Source organism: Gossypium hirsutum, chromosome A01, assembly GCF_007990345.1.
Source record: "Gossypium hirsutum isolate 1008001.06 chromosome A01, Gossypium_hirsutum_v2.1, whole genome shotgun sequence".
In the NCBI taxonomy this organism is placed as follows: Eukaryota; Viridiplantae; Streptophyta; class Magnoliopsida; order Malvales; family Malvaceae; genus Gossypium; species Gossypium hirsutum.
Genome location: NC_053424.1, coordinates 54993257 through 55005907, shown reverse-complemented (window position 1 = coordinate 55005907; position 12651 = coordinate 54993257). Strand labels below are relative to the sequence as shown.

Genomic DNA, 12651 nt, shown 5'->3' with positions numbered 1-12651 from the left:
TAATTACTCATTTTTAGTCGATTATATATATAATCCAAAAGTAATATCACGAATGGGCATACATTTATATATATATAGCCGAATGTGCAAAACTTAGACTCAACATCACCTATGCTCTTAATTTGATGGCCGAATATGCATATATATATGATATCAACTATACTATCATCTTTAATTCATCTAAACACAAAATTTCATCTCATGAACACTTGACCGAATTTTTCCTAATCTAGCATGGCTTCACATCTATTTGTAACATCCTATAAATCCACATATACCACATTTCTACATAAATTTTCTTTCACTTTTCCACTACTTCCATTCATAACATCAAAAGCACCATACTCTTAGCATTTACCTCTTCCTAACCATATGCCATCTAAGTACCCCTTTAGGTAGAAAATTAACATATGGGTTGTAATAAGCCATTGGCTACTAACTAGATTTTCACAAGAATTTAGTAAAAGTAACATAAATCCTACCTTAATCAACCCCCTTTTGAGTTGGCCGAATGTCTAGAGCATTTCTTCCTTCCTTCTCCTAACTCACGGCAATTGCAAAAAAAAAAAGAAAGAAGATGAATACTCCCTCTTCCTTCCTTATTTTATTCATATTTTCTTTTTAATTCCTTTCTTTAATTTATTTTAATTGTTAACTAATAAAAGAATTGCATTGAAATTCAACCTAGTGGATGGGGCATCATGGCTTGGCCGGCCACTACTTGGGTTTTTGGGCAATTTGACATGCAAACCCAGGTTTCCTCACTTTGTTATTATTTGATCCTTACATATTCCCCTATCATATTTTCTTAAGTTCTCAACTAAGTCAATCACGTGAAATTCACATTCATAAGTCTAAATTAAGAGATCAAATTTTCACACATGCACTAATACACATAGAGGATATGCAACCAAATTTTAAATAAATTTTGGGACTCGGTCTTGTGGCCCCAAAACCACATTCCGACTAGGGTCGAATTAGGACTGTCACACGTTAAACACCGAGTGAGCTTAGATTGTGCTACAAAAAGGTTATACTGAGAACTGGGGAGGATAGCAAGGTATTTGTAATTAGGGAACATCAGAACTACTTATCAAATGAGATTTCTGCATTGAGGATGGAAAAGTTGGTTTGTAAGGGATGTGAGGCGTATCTGGCCTACATCAGTGTTTCAAATTTTAGAGATTCCTCAGTTAAGGATATCAGGACGGTTAAGGACTTTCTGGATGTTTTTCCTGAAGAGCTATCTGGGCTACCTCCAAATCGTGAAGTAGTGTTCGGGATTGAGCTCCTTTTGGGTACAGCTCCGATGTCCATCGCTCCCTATAGAATGGCACCAAAAGAGCTTGTGGAGCTTAAGGCTCAGATTCAAGAGTTACTAGATCGTGGGTTCATCCACCCTAGTGTGTCTCCGTGGGGAGCACCAGTTCTGTTTGTGAAAAAGAAGGATGGATCCATGCGTATGTGTATCGACTATCGACAATTGAACAAGTTGACAATCAAGAATAAATATCCCTTACCAAGGATAGATGATCTATTTGACCAGTTCCGAGGGGATTCGATTTTTTCCAAGGTTGACCTCTGATCAGGATATCATTAGTTGAGGGTGAAAGAGACTGATGTACACAAGACAGTATTTAGGACCCGATACGGTCATTACGAGTTCCTAGTGATGCCATTTGGACTGACGAATGCACCAGCGGCTTTCATGGATCTGATGAACCGAGTGTTCCAGCCTTATCTAGATCGGTTCGTGGTGGTATTTATTGACAACATACTGGTGTACTCGAGGACTGAGGATGAGCATGATGAACACCTCAGAGTGGTTCTGCAGATCTTACGAGAGAAACAACTATACGCCAAGTTCAGTAAGTGTGAGTTTTGGTTATGGGAAGTAACATTTCTAGGCCATGTGGTTTCTGCTGAGGGGATTAGGGTCAAACCTCGAAAGATCGAGGCCGTGTTGGATTGTAAATAACCTAAGACTTTATCTGAGATTCGCAGTTTTCTAGGACTGGCAGGGTATTATCGACGATTTGTAGATGGTTTTTCGCTGATTGCAGCACCCTTAACTAAGTTGATACATAAGGGTGTGCCATTTAACTGGACTGATGTGCAGCAAGAGAGCATTGAAAAGCTCAAAATTGTACTGACTAAGGCCCCTATTTTGATACAGTCAGAGTCTAAAAAAGAGTTTACTATCTATAGCAATGCATCACATGTCGGTTTGGGATGTGTGTTGATGCAAGAGGGTAAGGTGGTAGCGTATGCGTCTCGTCAGCTTAAGACTCATGAGGCAAATTATCTGACGCATGACCTAAATTTGGCCGCAGTGGTGTTCGCATTGACAATCTGAAGGCATTACTTATATGGTGAAAAGTGTATCATCTAATAGATCACAAGAGCCTTAAGTATCTCCTCACTCAGAAGGAGCTAAATCTTAGGTAGCGTAGATGGATTGAGCTGCTTAAGGACTACGACTGTACGATTGAATACCACCCTGGTAAGGCCAATTTGGTGGCCGACGCACTGAGCCGTAAGGTTATGACTGAATTGAAGGCATTGTTTGCTCACCTCAGTTTATTTGATGATAGAAGTCTGCTAGCTGAGCTTCAGGTTAAGCCTACGTGGACTGATGATACTTCTGATTTATATTTGAGAAAGTAGCCCCAACAGAATCTTGAGTAATCATCAATGAAAAGAATGAAGTACCTGCGCCATTCAAAGATTCCGTATTCATAGGACCACACACATCAGTGTGCACCAATTGCAATTTTTTAGAGGCCCTCCAGGCTTTGTTAGCAGGAAATGGTAGTCTAGCTTGCTTTCCTAGTTGACATACTTCACAAACATCTTCCTTTTCAACTAATTTTGTGAAATTTTCAACCAAGTCCTTTTTGGACAACTGAAATAGAGACCTATAGTTGACATGGCCCAACCATTTGTGCCATAGCTTGGATTCATCTAAAGCAGTTATGTAGGCACAAACTAAGTTCTTGTTCTAATCAACAACAAAGCTTCTGTCAGTCATGGCTACTAACATGAGCCAGGTTCCATGAATATGCTCTCCAATATTGAAATTGACTTTATTGAAAAGCTCAACAACAAAGCTGGAATAGCTCAGTTGGCTAGAGCGTGTGGCTGTTAACCACAAGGTTGGAGGTTTAAGCCCTCCTTCTAGCATTTTTACTTTTGGTTCAATTTCATCTTTGGTCCCTTTAAATTGCTTTCTGGCGTTGGTTTAACCTCATCTTTGGTCCCTTTAAATTGCCTTTTGCTTTAAGAAATAGTGGTAGTCAAAAAAAGAGCACCAACTATTGTTGTGGCATGGAGGGTTAGGGTGTGATACAAACTCGTTTTGGTGATGATTCGAGTCGTAATGTTGCCTAATTGTGAATTTGAGTAAATCTGAACGGTTGGCAAAAAGTGGTTTTAAAATTATGAAAGATAGGCTCAAATGAAATAGTTTCAAAATGGTTATGGAATTAAAGAATGGAGTTCGACTAAGGCTTAAGAGTGAACCAACAATTATCGGATTGTTGACCTTAAACTTAGACAAGCACTTAGGTTGAAATCAATGGAAATGATAAGGAAAAGTTTGATAAAAACCTTGACCCGCTATCTATGCAAGATAGGAACCAAAGGTAAATTGGAACGCCACACTTAGAAAAATAATAAGTTCAGTTAACAAGAAAAGGATAGACGCCACAAGCAATGCTTCATAAGTCAGATCAGTTCTAAAAGAACAAAGAGGATTGGATAACTCACAATACTCAATTTTAACATAAATTCAGCAAAAGGTCCTTTTTTACAATAGGCTGATTACACATATTTATAGTACCAATGAGGTCTAGCTGAATGGTCACATATGATCATCTTAATGAGCTAATAATGAGCTGAAATAAAGCTCAAAAACTCTTGGAATGCCGAACTAAATAACTCCAACCTTCAATACACTTTAATTTAGCTGAATCAATGGTCTTGAATGCTTAGGAAAAACCTTTGAAGTCTCCTTGGTCAGCCGAATGGACACCGAAAATTTTAATGAAAAATTAACTAATGAAGTGATCACTTTAATCAACAATCGACTATGGAAGATGAAAGAGGCTGCTACCAAATTTAAGGATGTATAATGCTCCCTTTAATGGATGATAACAGCTCCTTTTAATGAAGAATAATGCTTCCCCTTGAATGTAACCAAAATTCACTTGAAAGTTCTCTTTAATCAATTTGTAACAGCCCTTTGGTGTAACAGTTTCCAGCTAAAAAGACACCTGCAATTAACACATTAAAACAGACATATTAAACACATTTAAACACATAAAACACATTAAATACTTAACTTAAGTAAATGAACTTAAAACTTAAAAACACATGCATCTTAAATTATTTCAGCAACTAGATAATTTAAGAGAAGCACAACTTAAACAGGTTCGTTAACTCAATTATTTAAACTAATATGAGTTGAATTAAAATTCAACAACTCATTTATTAATCTAAGATGAGTTTGTTAAAAATCAAATTCAACTTGCAATAAATTGCAAGTGATGACTATTGGGCTAGTCCAGGCATGTAACACCCCTATAACCCGTATCCGTCGCTGGAGTGGATTATGAAGTGTTACCAATTTAAAACACTACATTTGCACATTCACATTTACATAAGTTCATTAGCAATTATATGCATAGTCAAACACAATCAAAGATCGAAATTCAGACTTATACCGACATTCAAAAGTTTCCATATTCACATGGCTTATATACAACAACATCTCAAAATATCATTCACTTAAGTCTATTTTATAAATGCCATACTAGCTCCAAACATAATAGTACCAAAATGATAGATAGTGTGACGAGTTGTTGACGATCCCCTCCCAAGCAGGTGACTAGAGTCAACAATCTATAAAACAGAGAAACGTAACAAACGGAGTAAGCTTTCATAAGCTTAGTAAGTTTTAAGCAATGCAAACAAATAAACTCAACCATACTTTGATCATTCAATTTCTCAAAAGGTCATTTTCTAGGTATATTGCCATTTGGCCGAATATACACAGCACATCATGCACATTTAGTATTCTTATTTCACCTAATCTAAATGCATATAATATAAATAAATCAAATACTTTCACATACTTTCACACCTTGACTGAATGTATCATGATTATAGATATAGTTATAACATTTATTCACATATGTATCACATTATACACTTATGATTCAATTCAAATCAAACTCACATATAAATACATAATACGTACCTGACCAACTTAACGTATTCAATGTATTCATTTGTCATTCTAACACGAGGTATCTTAGTCTTAGACTTTTATCAAATCACCGGTATTTAGCCTACTAGGTTTTAAACCCGAATTCATCCACCGGCATTTCGCCTGCTAGGCTCGAAGCACGATATCATTTCATCGGCATTATAGCCTGCTAGGCTCAATGGCCCGATATCATTTCACCGGCCTTATAGCCTGCTAGGCTCAAATGCCCGATTAGTACCGTATGATATTCAAATCAACAAGTTTCATATAACACAATCACACCGAATTAGGTACTAGCATCATTCGAATATATCATCCTACATTTTATTCACTTTTATTTCATTTCATAATTCATACTTATCATTTGATAGTTTACACATAACATCTCACTCATATTCATGTAACACTTATCATTTGATCATAAAAGCATATCACATTTTACTTCCATATTATATTTGCCATTCGGCCATATACATACATTACAAGTAATACTTAATTCTCAGAATATGTCATGTCATTATTGAATATTATTTATGTTTAACTACTTAAAACTTACCTCGAATATTTTCAAACAGTCTCGGATCGGCTATTCAACTGCTTTCTCTTTTCCCCTGTCCAACCTTGGTTCTCTATGCTCTTGAGCTAATTCAAACAAATTTAACTTATTAAAGTCCCATCATGCTAGCTTATGGCCGAATATAACAAGAAATTTAATAGGTCATATAGTTACTTTTAGCTCAAATACAAAATGGTCATACACATTTTTAATCACATTAAGCAATTTAATACAATTAATTTAATATTTCCTCATGTACACATTTATGACCGAATACACATATCAAATAAGTAACTTACCTTAACACATAACCCACATAGCCAAAGTACATATAACCCTAATGATCGAATATGTATATCACCAAAATTCCTATGACTTAACCTTTAACCTTCATAGTCGAATATTCATTGTATACCTAGTTCACATACACAAACACAAAACTCATATAGCTTATCATATTTTCATATACATATCTCAACCATATAGCCGAATATATAGTTCATCAAATAGATATTTATTCTCGTTCCTATATCACATATTGATCAACTAGACCATGCATTAGCCTTTGGCACATTCGGTCATTAAAGTAATAATCTATTTAACATTCAAGCATTTTATACTAAAATTCCTCCCAAGGCCGAATTCATATATAACCTTTAATGCTCATACAAAGTTTATATTTTAAATAATTTATACACACACCATTAACCTAATATCAATTAACTAAGCACTTTAACAAATTTTCTTTAACTAAACACACATTCGGCAATGACAAAGACAATTTAACAAACCTTAAATTCAACTTATAACAATATATACTCAATATTCAAAGCATTTAACATCACTTCATCAAAATTTTACATCATGGCCGAATGCTCCTTTTTAAACCATTTATCCTCACAAAGCATAAATTTCACCATTAAACTTACAAACCAAGTTATCTAAATAGACCATCTATACATAAGTACCAAGCCTCAAACTTAATTTATAACTATCTAAATCATTTAAAACATTCAACACCAAATTTTCCTTGCATTTCATACTATAGCCGAATGTCCATTCCAAACAATTGAGCCACACATAATTCAAATTTCAAATTTAAACTTATAAACTTACAATCACATGGATTTTAACATTATAGTCCATCGAACTTTCATTCATCAATTTCTATCATCAAATACAAAATTTTTGCAATTTCCTATCATGACCGAATGCACAAATGACCAACATTTAACAAATTAATTCATGGGTTTAAAGTAGAACCAAGAGAGTAACTCAAAAACATGAAATTTCAACCAAACTACCATGAACTTACCTTGAATTTATCTCTCCTAAATGACTGAATATTCAAGAGCTTATCTTCTTCTTTTTGTTTTCTTTAGTTTCGGCCAAGTGATGAAAAAAATAAAGCTTAACTTTGTTTTTATCACCTTATTTTATGTTATAAAATAACATATATTATTTTATACCATAATTTAAGTTTATAATTTTTTATTATTATTAAGCACATGATGCATTAAACCAACCCCACTACCGTACACTTAAATAAAGTGGTAAAATAGACATGCAAATCCTCTACTTTAGTAATTTACAAAATTAATCACTTGGACATTCACCTACCACATATTCAAAGTTTCTCAAACAAGTCCTTTTTAACTAATTCCACATTCAAACGACAAAATTAAGACACGATTCTTTCACACATGCACTTCCACATATAATAAACATAGAATATAACATTTAATTTTTTTCGTGACTCGGTTTTGTGGTCCCGAAACCACTTCCCGACTAGGGTCAAATTAAGGCTGTCACAAAGCATGACTATTGGATTTGGCTTTTTGCTCTTCCCAAGCTCAATCCACATAGCTTGCTAATGCATCTTGAAATTTCTTAACTCGTGACCGAGTTATAGGCCCTCGTGGCAGCTCAATGGATTCGGTAGTGACTTCTCGAACTAGGGTCGCATTAGGGTGGTAATGAAAACAAAGTTTTTTTTTATTTTTTAGATACAGTTAAATTATTTTAAAGTGTTTAAAGATTAAATTCAATAATATTTATTATATTTTCAACTCGTTGTTTTAATATAAAATTTCAACTCTATTTTATTATACAAAATATTTTCAACTCTAACTTTTAAATGATTTAATGAATGTATACTTTTATATTGTTATTGAACACATTTAATTTAGTTAATTTCTCTTTGAGTATATTTTCTTTTGAGTATATTTTCCTTTAATATGATCATTTATTGTATATTTTTTTGTAATTTCTCCAATCCGGCCTAGACGTTAGACACAAGTTCAGAAGATTACATTAGTCACCAAAGTGGCCCAATAATCTATCAATGTTTTTGAAAACTATCCTTGTAAAACTTTTTTTTTCATTGTTTAGAAAACTTTGCTAAATACATTATTTATTATTCCTCAAGTATAGTTTATTATCTAACTGTGAAAAAGGAGATAATTACTTATGTTTTTAATAAAATTAGGGTTCATCAAATAATAATAGTTTAATCTAACCTCATTAAAATTTATGTTTTAATATTATGCAAAATAAAATCAAACCTAAATCCTAAGTCTCATGCCATGGTTTATAAATAAATAACACAATCTTTTTGAAGAAATAAAGAAATTTAAAGAAACTTAAAATATTAAGATAAAAAAATGAACTAAGCCGAGTCCCTCCGGATGTCACGCCCATGTCCTAACCTAGTAGGTTATTTGAAATAATGAAAATTAAAGGGGGAGTGAGCTACGACACTCAATGTGAGTTCATTTACAATAAAATCAATTAAAACAGTTGTTAGGACACATTAAATAACATTGCAAGTAATTATCATATATAGCAATTCAATTCAGAGTACGATTTTTAAATGTAATCATCATTTAAGCGTTAGAACTCACAATCACAGATTTCAAAATAGTCAAATTCTCATATTAGCCCACTATAACCATATAAAAATATACACACATTTAAATATGTGTATCCACTCATATGCTCATAAATTTCATAACATTATTTCTAGATTTGTATGAACATGATATCAAAGATGTTATACAATTTCATATTTAAACAGGATTTATCCTACCCCCACCGCTACACACCATATTAGGAGTTCTCCAGAACTCCAACCACCATAACACCAGTTTGTGGATTAACCACCATTAGATGGCAGCCTTAACTGCCAATGGTTGTGGGCACACAAAAAAATGACGTAGTTGGAATCTACTTTAGCTGTGGGTACACAACAAAATGTTACAGATGAAACTTGTCAATGGTCGTGGAAGCACAACATACTCGTAGATAAAAGCTGTCAGATGGTTGTGAATTTACAACAAAATGACGCAGTTGGAATCTGCTTTGGCTATGGGTACACAACAAACATTTAAATGTAGATATATTGTTATTACTTCCTTCGATCATATCAACCGACCCCATGCAATGCATTTAAGGCATAATAAATAATCTATCACATGGTCAATCAGTAACAATTCAAGCTATGCATGTATTCAGTATTGATAATAATATAGAGCACGTTATTCATTCAATTGCAAGTATATAGATACAAAGGTACTATATATTATTCATTATTTATGAAATATTCATAAATTTAATTAAATACCATATAAAATTGATCAATCATGATTTTAGCATATCTTGAACCTATTTGCATAATTTAATTCACTAAAAATAGTTCAGAACCTATTAAGGGACTAATCTAATCAAAATATAAAATTTTAGGTCAAAATTATAATTTCCAAGTTCCAGAGAACACATGACCGTGTGGGAAGCTCTGGGTCGTGTGGAAGCAATTTTACTTTCATATTCTCACATTTCGATGACTTCTTAATTTCCATAGTTTTCTCCGATTATTACTCATTTTGGCTCTACACATAATTGTTTTTTTTAAAATATAATTTAAGAGTATAAGAACATTGTTTAAGCAGCCTACATCTTAAAAAATGTACATAGTTATTATAATAAAAAAACATAAATGAAAAAAATGCCAATGCCTTTTTTCTTTCTTTATCTTTCCTAAACTGAATAAATTTCAATGTAAACATCTTTGAATAAAAAGAGGGAGGAATATAATTAAGCTATACTAAATTTATGCTTTCAATAAAAATAACGCCTCGTCAAGCTGGAATAGCTCAGTTGGTTAGAGCGTGTGGCTGTTAACCACAAGGTCGGAGGTTCAAACCCTCCTTCTAGCGGTTTTACTTTTGGTTTAATTTCATCTTTGGTCCCTTTAATTTGCATTTTGCTTTAATTTAATTGCTTTCCAGCGTTGAATTGTGTGTGGTCGTTTTATATTGGTTTTTAAATTTCCATACCTATTGAAAGTAATTTTCCTTGGGTTCAAGTGAAAAGGATTTTGTGTTTAAATTGGGGAATCTAAAATTAAAAACTTTATTTTAAAATCTAAGAAATCTAAATCAAAATTTAATTTAAGACTTACTATTGAAATGCCTAACATATATTATTTAATAAAATCAAATCAAAATTTAATTTAAAACCTAATATTTAAAATCAAGAACTAAAACCTAAAACTTAAAACATTAAAATCTAAATATTTAAAATATATATAAAAAATCTTCCAAAAAACCTATATGCTAAAAGCTTAACATTTGAATCCACATTTTAAAATCTAAAAAAAACTAAAATTTAATATCAAAACCTAAATTAAATTTAAAATATAGGATATTCTAAATCAAGCAACACTTAATCCTGTAAATTTTCAAAACCTAAATCAAAACCTAAAAAAACTAAAAAAAAAAACTATTAAAAAAATAAAACAAAAAATTAATTAAAGGAGAGATGAGAAGCTATATCCAAAACATAATTAATGTGTAATTAATATAACTAAAATGCATGACAAAAATAGAAAAGAGGAAATAATACTTTGGATTAGAAGAATTAAAAGGAAAATTTTGAATAAAAAAGGGAAGAAAATCAAACAACTCAAATTTCTAACTTTGTTGTATATTTCTAACATCACTGACCGCTAACGTTTCTATTTAATTGATATTAGAGCTAATCTTGGTGTTTATTTTTGGTTTTATCCGTTTTAATTCCAAAGATGATCTCAAAATACTGTACTTGTAATTTTGATTCGGCCTAAAGTGGGCTTCCAACACCCAAATTGACAATTAATTAGGAGATGTGTAATTGGGCTAAAACAGACTTCAACTTCAGCCTCGCCTCTTAAAACTTATCCAATAAATTCAATAACCAAATTTCAACAACCCAAAGTTGTTTGTGATTTCTTGGGGGGAGCGCCTAAGTGTATACACCTCTATTTTTATATTGACTCCACAACAACTCAAACTGCAATATTCAAATTATAGAGTTTCTCAATCCTTTTCCAAATATTATTCAAAGTTGTGGGAGTGTAGGGTGGATACCCAAGTAGCTTCAAACATGCTCCTCATCTGCTTAACAAATCAAGCATTAGTTCTCAAGATTTGAGTTAATATAGCTACAAAAGAGACTCGACTGTTCAGAGCCAGGTTCCATGAATATGCTTTTCAATGTTGAAAATTGTTTTTATTGAAAAATTTAATAGCACATCTAGAATAGTTCAGTTGGTTAGAGCGTGTGGCTATTAACCACAAGGTCGGAGGTTCAAGCCCTCCTTCTAGTGTTTTTACTTTTGGTTCAATTTCATCTTTGGTCCCTCTAAATTGCCTTTTGCTTTAATTTCATTGCTCTCTAGCGTTGAATTCTGTATGGTCGTTTTATATTGGTTTCTAAATTTCCAAACCTATTAAAAGTTGCATCAATGGTCTCTCTAAATTGCTTACTAAGCTTCAAACCATTTTAATTCAGTCCTTAAATTAATATTATTGTTTCTATTAGGTATTTTCGTCAGCCTATTTGTAAGCTTAGGCTTTAAATACCTAAAGTTTAAAATGTTTAGATTGGGTCTTCAAAGTAATAGTATCGTATCAAGCAAGTCTTTTCCTCAGCCTATAGATCTAAATTACTCTAAATTAGTTCATAAACTTCAAAACATTCTAATTGAGTCTTCACAGTGTAATACTATCGTATCAATCGAGTATTTTCATCAACCTAACTATTATTGTAGGCTTTAAGATCAAATCTAACATGGATACCTACTGTATGGTTGACTTGAATCTACCGTGTTAAACAAAATATAAATGCAAACAATTTTTTTTAAACTAGTAAATTTTGTTGAAGTAACCTCTTATGCTTTTTCCTATAAGTATATAAGCTTTTTTTTTTCATTTGTAAAAAATCTTGATTTTAATTAAAAGTAAAAATATTTATAAATAAACCTAAATACCCCAATTACAAAAAATGTAGAATTAAAAGTTGAACTCCCTGTCGTAAGAAACAAAGATGTATACAGTCTCTTACCGTTTTCATATGCGGGCTAGTTGTATTTAATAATGAAAACATAATTAATAATTTTATATGCTAAGAATCTAAAGTAGTAAGTTGTTAAAAGTTTTGTGCTGGTCTAGAGTTGATTAAAATTGTACTAAAAATTCTATACTTTTATATAGTTGTTTTCAACATGTATACTGTTATTAAATCACAATCATGGAAGGGATGAAATTAGTTGAAAGAGTGTGTCTATTGGGGACCTCTCAAAACTCTCTGTAAAAGTATGTATATTTTCAAAGAAAAGTGTTAACTCCAATCTCTCCCTTCCTTAACTTAGTTAACATAACTACTTAACTTGTGGTTATTTAAATTATATATAAATCTATTTACTTAATTATAAAATTAAGGAGCATCACATATATATACACTAATTTTCTATCCTATGTGGTGCACGAATTGTTCGTGTGATTTATAA

General features: G+C 32.2%; 3 non-coding genes across 3 annotated transcripts; all 3 read left to right on the top strand.

The window, feature by feature from the left end:
* Positions 1-3109: 3109 nt before the first annotated feature.
* TRNAN-GUU (transfer RNA asparagine (anticodon GUU)) lies at positions 3110-3183 on the top strand. The gene has a single exon. It is a non-coding gene; the product is annotated as a tRNA-Asn (tRNA).
* Positions 3184-9965: 6782 nt separating this feature from the next.
* TRNAN-GUU (transfer RNA asparagine (anticodon GUU)) lies at positions 9966-10039 on the top strand. The gene has a single exon. It is a non-coding gene; the product is annotated as a tRNA-Asn (tRNA).
* Positions 10040-11395: 1356 nt separating this feature from the next.
* On the top strand, positions 11396-11469 carry TRNAN-AUU (transfer RNA asparagine (anticodon AUU)). Its single transcript has one exon. It is a non-coding gene; the product is annotated as a tRNA-Asn (tRNA).
* The last annotated feature ends 1182 nt before the right edge of the window (positions 11470-12651 follow it).